The sequence below is a fragment of the Vespa velutina genome, chromosome 13, assembly GCF_912470025.1.
Source record: "Vespa velutina chromosome 13, iVesVel2.1, whole genome shotgun sequence".
NCBI classification, from domain to species: domain Eukaryota; kingdom Metazoa; phylum Arthropoda; class Insecta; order Hymenoptera; family Vespidae; genus Vespa; species Vespa velutina.
In genome coordinates, this window is record NC_062200.1 from 3,114,045 (window position 1) to 3,121,544 (window position 7,500).

Sequence of the window (7,500 nt, forward strand, 5' to 3'; positions counted from 1 at the left end):
AAAAAAAATAAGAAAAGAGAAAGAAAGGGGGACGAGGTAAAGGAAAAAAAAAAAAAGAAAAGAAAAGAAGCGACATGACGAACAAACAAAAAAAAAAAAAAAGAAAGAAAAAAAGAAAGAGAAAGAAAATAAGTAGACGCTAAAAACACGAAATACTATCATTGGTGACCGAATATCCTCTCTCTCTCTCTCTCTCTCTCTCTCTCCCTCTCCTCTCTCTCTCTCTATCATTCTAGTCGATGGAGAAGATAGGAGGAAAATGCCTTTGGGTTTTTCTCCTCCTCCTCCTCCTCCTCCTCCTTCTTCGTCTTCTTCGTCTCCTTCTTTCTTCATTGTTATCCCGTGCGAAAGAGGGAAGAGGGAGGATAACGAAGGTAATATTACCACGAGGAAGATTCCTTTTTCCAAAACGACATCACAGTAATTATCCTCGAATTTCCTTTGTACAATTCAAATAATTGTCTAATTGATTTCGTAACAATCCCCCCCCCCCCCCCCCCGCCACTTCGCCCTAAGCCACACCCATTTCGTTTTTTTCAATTATATTCCCTAATCACAAATTGACGATGAAAAATGAAAAGAAATGTTCATTTCGTTAACGTTCTTTTTCCTTTTTTTTCTTTTTTTTTGTTTCAATAAATTCTTATTCCTTCGATATAAAAAGGGTCGTCGAAGGATTCTTTTCTTCTTTCACCTCTTTTTGTTCGTTTTTTTTTTTTTTGTTTCTTTTTTCTTCTCTGCATTAATGGCATTTAATTGGATCATTTAATCGGATTATTCGCGAAGGTTTCGTCGCGATTTTTATCTTTTCTTCCTTTCTTCTTGTTTTTCCTTTTCTTTTTTTTTTTTTTTTTTTTTTTTTCTTTTTTTATCCTTTTACGTCGATTCGATTTTTTTGAAGCGCAAGAAACGAGAAAAAAGAAATAAAAGAAAAATGGGATTGTGGGCGTAGGAAGAAAAAGGAAATCGTCGTATTTAAACGTAAAATTGAACATGAATTGAAAAGATCAATACATAATTATGACGAAGAATTATTATATACGAATAATCATGATCTAAAGGATAATTTAAGGAATGGAGATTTACGTGACCGAGGACAACAGCATTTAATTTTATCTTTTCCTAAGATTTTGTCGGTTCTGTTTTATGTGTTATGTGGTGACGACTATGACGACGACGACTATGACGACGACGACGACGACTACAACGACGTTCCACGAGCAACAACAACTATTCGCGATTCTTCGTTTGTAAACACGTTTAAAAGGACGAGATTCTGGTATTCGAGTAGCAGCTAGCTTTGCTCGAATTCTTCTTCTTCATCTTCTTCTTCTTCTTCTCGGTGCATTCGTGCAGTTTCCCTGAGTTCGTTGCGTTGCTGGCAACTTGTCTCAATTTACGGGAACGACGCTTGCATTCCGTGGACGGCAGACTCCCAAGCCGGCAGCAGGCTAATTTATATTAATTTTAGACGCGTGTATATATATATATATATATATATATATATATATATATATATCGAATTAACACGCTACTATCCCACGAGAAATCGCAAGGAAACGTCTCGATGCTTTTCGAGCATTCCACCTTTGAAATTGTAGGAAGAAGATAGAGAGAAGTATGTGTGTGTGTGTGTGTGTGTGTGTGTATGTGTGTGTTGTACGTATATATATATATATGTGTGTGTGTGTGTGTGTGTGTGTGTGTGTGTGTGTGTGTGTGTATACGTATGCATGTGTATGTGCGCATATGAGTGTGTACGTGTGTTTGTATATATATGCATATGAGAGAGAGAGAGAGAGAGGGAGGGAGGGAGAGAGAGGGAAGATGAAGAAGGTACGAGAATAAATCAAAGCGACGGCACGTGCTTCCTTCCTTCTCTTTTCGAAAAACCAACGAGCTGCTTCATTAATCTCAATCGGGGATGCGTTTCCGTGCTTTTCATTTTCCTTTTAATCTCCCATTCATACCCGCTCGATTTTCCACTGATCCCTTCTTTCATCCGGCCTAAATCAACATTCCAACTATTCCGCTTTACAAATTGCAGAATTAATTATCCGCATTAAATAGATGCTTTTTATTTTAGTCGCCTGATACCTTTTCCTTTTTTTCTATTCTTTTCTTTTCTTTTCTTTTCTTTTCCTTTTTTTTCTTTTTCTTTTTTTCTTTTTTCTTTTTCTTTTTTTGAAACATTCCCAATATTCACGACGTATCCATCATCGATAATGTGTTTCCATTATGTACGTGTGTGTCTGTGTATCCGTCATTTCTTTTTTTTTTTTTTTTTTTTCGTTCGATTTTCTTTTTCCAGAAAAAAAAAGAAAAAAAAATACAAGATTTCAATGATCTCGATTATAACGATTACGTTTTCTCATTTCTGTTTATAGATATCGTTACATTTTGGATCTCGAGATATCGTCGACTAGCATAATGGTCGTCTGTTTATGGTGAGTATATGGAAAAGAATTTTTTCATTTGTTCTCTCTCTCTCTCTCTCTCTCTCTCTCTCTCTCTCTCTCTCTCTCTCTTTCTCTGATTTTCTAAAAAAAATTAAATCGGGCAATATTTACCATGATTTTTCTTTTTCTTGAAAAATGAAAAAAAAAAAAAAAGAAAAAAAAGAGAAAGAAAAAAAGAAAAAAGCAAAAAAAAAAAAAAAGAAACAAGGAAGGAAAACGAATTATATTAAGATATATGTGTATATATATATATATATATATATATATATATATATATATATATATATATATTTATGAGCGAATCCTCACGTCTGAACATTCATTAATATAAAGGAAGACGAGGTATAAAAAAAAAAAAAAAAAGATCGTAAAGATAAATTTCGTCCATTCTATTTATCTCGTAATATAATCGATCCCATAGCTCATAAATTTAAATGGGATTAATAGAGGAAGCAAGAAAGTAAAGTTCAAATGTCGTAATTAATTTTCGGAAGTACATTAAACGTCGCTTCCTTATCCAGTTATCCAACAACGTTTAAATCAGTCTTTGAAACGAAGTGACAAGAAGAAGCTGGGTTACCGTTCCTTGCTTCCGCCTTTTAAGTTAATCTCTCTTAAATCCTTCTTATCCCGTTGAATTATATGCATCCCATGGATATGAGAACGATGCAACGTATGGATGTAAATAAATGAAATGAAAAGAAGAAAAGAGAATTTAAGGGAAAGACAAACAGACAGACAGACAGAGAGAGAGAGAGAGAGAGAGAGAGAGATAAATAGATAGATAGAGTAAAATTTTCTTTGAATTCATATGTCTATCTCACAAGTTTCATAGTTTCTTCGTATAGATTGGAAATGTTCCAATGTTATGTAGCTGAGAGAGACAGGAATGTAGACTCTCTCTCTCTCTCTCTCTCTCTCTCTCTCTCTCTCTCTCTCTCTTCCCCAATCCTCCTCTTCATCCCTCTTCCCTTCATTTCTTTCTTTATTTCTTTATTTATTTACTTATTTATTTGTTCATTTATATGTTTGTTTCTTATTGATCTTTCTCCCTTGAAATCTTTTAGTATCTCTCTCACTCCCTAGATCTCTCAAAGTATATATATATATATGCATATATATATATATATATGTAAGATTTTGTAGATAAACGATGAAAGATGTTAAATTACCGAGAACGGACGTAACGCCATCGTCCGTTTCTTAAGTTACTCAACCGTCTTGTTCGTCTTCTTCGTCCTCTTCGTCCTCTTCGTCCTCTTCACCTTCGTCTTCGTCTTCGTCTTCGTCTTCGTCTTCGTCTGAGTCTTCGACTTTATCTTCGTCTGAGTCTGAGTCTTCGTCGTCGTTGTCATCTTCGTCGTCGTCGTCGTCGTCGTCGTCGTCGTCGTCGTCGTCGTCGTCGTCGTAGTCGTCGTCGTTTCCTATCTGTCAAAATGTCAAGTCAAGTTTTTGAATTATATACGAAATTTAAGCTGCTTTTAATTCCCCCATCAAGATTTAAACCATTTAACATATGAACACAACGTGGCAACGTTACAACGAGCCACCCAACGTATTTGTTATTTGTTTTTTTACTTTTCTTTCTTTCTTTCTTTTCTTTTTTCTCTCTCTCTCTCTCTCTCTCTATATATATATATCTATCTATCTATCTATCTATCTCTATATATTCTTTTCTCCTTTGCTACGCTGTTAAATTTTTCCATACAATTTGTCAATCGCACAATTTTGTCATTTTAATAAATGATGACAAAAGTGATCTCAAAGAAATATCACTCTGTTGTATTATTTAGATAGAAATCCTTCCGCCATCTTTTCGGTCGGACATTTTCTTTTCTTTTTTTCTAAAAAGTACTACGTCATCTTTATTATCGTCATAGTTATCGTCATCATCATCATCATCATCATCATTTTCTACATCATCTCTTATATCATATATATCAAACACGCTACTCTCTGATGGGAGCCAAAAGTCAAAGATCGATTTTGCGATTCGGTTGACACGCATACATATGTATATAAATAAATATATGTATATGTGGGAGGCGCCTCTAACGATTGCCAAGGAGTCTCAGACTCGTGATCGCATTGTATTCGACCAAATGACAAAGTGCTTTGTACTCTATCAATCGTATGTCCTTCTTTCAAATCTCTATTTCTCTCTCTCTCTCTCTCTCTCTCTATTTATTCATTCTTTCGTAACACAAATGTCTATATATATATATATCTATATATATAGATAAAATGTCTGTGAAAATAACGTAACTTATATATTGATCTATTATATCGATTTAATAAAATTCCAAATTATTTCATATCAAACTTTCGTTAAATTAAAAAAAAATCTTGAAAAAGTGATCATTGTATTGTCGAAAAGTAATTGTTCAATTTTAACATCGTAGACATAGAGAAAAATATTTCGACATATTTTTTACTTCTTTCTTCTTCTTCTTCCTTTTTTCTTGATCCTTATGCCAACTAACACTCTTTCTAATTTCTCATAAAGAATATTAATTATTCTTGAAACTTTTCTTGCACGCCGTTGTTACGGCGTTATGTTGGCACGAAACGTCAGTCAATATTCATTCTGTTATAAACTAAAATTCATTTTGAAAATAAACTCAAAGTCAGTTTGAAATCTCACGATCTATTTTACTGTCATAATTATCTATTTTGTATTTCATAAAAATCTATTATAATTTTGATAAAATAAATACTCCGACGATGGAAGGGTGGGAGGGATGGCAGGGGGGGGGGTAAGAAAAAAGAATGATAAAACGTCGTATCAACGGAGTTATTTCTTTTCGATCAATCGATCAATCAAATTAGACAAACATTTTGTATAAATCGAAATTTACAATAAAATTGACAAAATCGATTTATCTTTTATAAATTGGTAATATTAAAAACATGATTGTCGTTGTAATCGTCGAAAATAATGATCGATTAACATTTAATACGAAATTAAATTCGATTGGATTTTATAATACGATATTAATTAATCTATGTTACATCGATATAATAAAAATCTTAATTATTATTATTATTTCATTCGAAACTTTCGATAAATTAAGAAATTTTAGAAATAATGATCGTTAGAAAAAGAAACAAAAGAAAAAATAATAATAATAATAATAATAATAATAATAATAACAGAAATACGAAAAAAGAAAAAAGGAAAAAAATTAACGAAATCAAGAGTTTTAACGTGGAAAAAAAAAAGAAAAGAAAAGAAACAAATTCTATGGGATATATCATAGATACGTGATCATCAATGATTTATAAATATATATATATATATATACATATATATATATAAATATATATGAGATGATGGTGGTATCGAATTCCCTCTGTCGATGAAATATTTCTCGAACATCCAAATCGTTGAATTTTCCATTGGAATTTTAGATTAATCCTTTTCCCCTTCTTTTTTGGCACATACCATATAACTCTGGTAACATCCATCCGCGGGGTTACGTAATTGGTAGCAGGTGGCGAACGACAGAAGGTGGTTGGCCCACGCAGACACGGACTAACTGTGAAACTAACGAGGAGAAAGAGGAGAAAGAGGAGGAGGAGGAGGAGGAGGAAGTCGTCGTCGACGACGACGACGACGACGACAACGACGACGGCGTCTACGACGTTAGCTATAAATAATAGAGGGAATCCCAAGGTGCTAGAAGAAATGTTCTCATATATACTCGAGAATATATATATATATATATTTGGTCAATTGAATTTTGATTTCAATGGACAGAGTTTTGAAACACCATAGGCTAACTTTTTTTCACATTGAATTTCGTTAACAATTTTAAATTCATAAATTGCATTAGTTTTTTCCTCTTTCGTTTCTTTTTATTTTTTCTTTTTTCCCCCTATTTTTTTCTCATTTTCGACTTTTTTTTTCTTTCTTTTTTTTCTTTTCTCCCCTTCGACATGACAACACGATAAAATGATAATATCGTGACGTGAGCTGATTTAAAAAGGATAATACGAAATTGAACGATTGACACGATCAATTTGATTTATTTTCATAGAATATACGTACGAAGTATCGTCAAATGACATTTGTTAAAATATCCAATATCGAAATACGACGCTATAAAAGTATATATATATATATTTTTTTTTTTTTTTTTTTTTCTCTTTAATCGGTACCTCGTCAATAATTTCATTTTCACAAATTGCATTTGTGCTTCTCGTTTTCTGTTACTTCTTTTCCTCTATCTTTTTTCTTTTTTTTTTTTTTTTGTTTGTTTGTTCTTTTATTTCCTTTTTACTCGATATTATAATACGACAATAAAATGTCGGACGTACGTGAATGCATTTAAAAATGATAACGCGAAATTGAAATGGGGAAAGCGAATAACGCGTTCGATTTACGTTATAAAATTATCGTCGATTATTAAAATATCAATCGATCAATAAAATTCTACATACAACGAATGAATATTTTGAAATATTAATTAAGTCATGATTATCGTGATAAGGTAAATAGGTGATAGGAAGAGTTTCTCACTATGGGGGAACATTCACCTCATTCATCGATCCACCTAGAGAGAGAATTACTATTTCAACGATGGCTAACACTCAGCGAACGAAGAGTAGGTCGTAGAGTACGAGAGAGAGAGAGAGAGAGAGAGAGAGAGAGAGAGAGAGAGAAAGAGTGAGAGAGAGAGGGAGAGAGTAAAAAGGGATGATGGAAAAAAAAATGAAAAAAGAAAAAAAGGAGGTAGTCAGCGATGAGAAACGAAAACTGCTTTGAATGTCCGTCGTTTCTTTTCTATGCTTTTCGTATTTCTCGTTGACGACACGAACAAGCTGTGTGACCCAGATTAGTAAAACGAACTCTGTCTGTCTCTCTCTCTCTCTCTCTCTTTTTCTCTCTCTCTTTCTGTTCAAGAAATTCAAGCATCCCTTACCGAGATACTTATTTTTAACGATTTGCATCGTTCTTACTACTTGCTTTCCGGATTCTTATGATTTAGTTGATATAAAACTATATGTATATATATATATATATATATATATATATATA

The 7,500-nt window shown here is 32.9% G+C and overlaps 1 protein-coding gene across 11 annotated transcripts in view; it reads left to right on the plus strand.

Annotated features, from left to right (window-relative positions):
- LOC124953616 (stress-activated protein kinase JNK) overlaps positions 1-7,500 on the plus strand; it is a 173,700-nt gene that overhangs the window by 146,478 nt on the left and 19,722 nt on the right. For 10 of the 11 annotated variants that reach the window (XM_047505238.1, XM_047505240.1, XM_047505239.1 and 7 more), the window contains one exon: positions 2,388-2,447. The exons of the other annotated variant lie outside the window; for it this stretch is intronic. The gene's annotated coding sequence lies outside the window, so the exon portion shown is untranslated. The remainder of the gene's footprint in view (positions 1-2,387; positions 2,448-7,500) is intronic. 11 annotated transcript variants of the gene reach the window in all.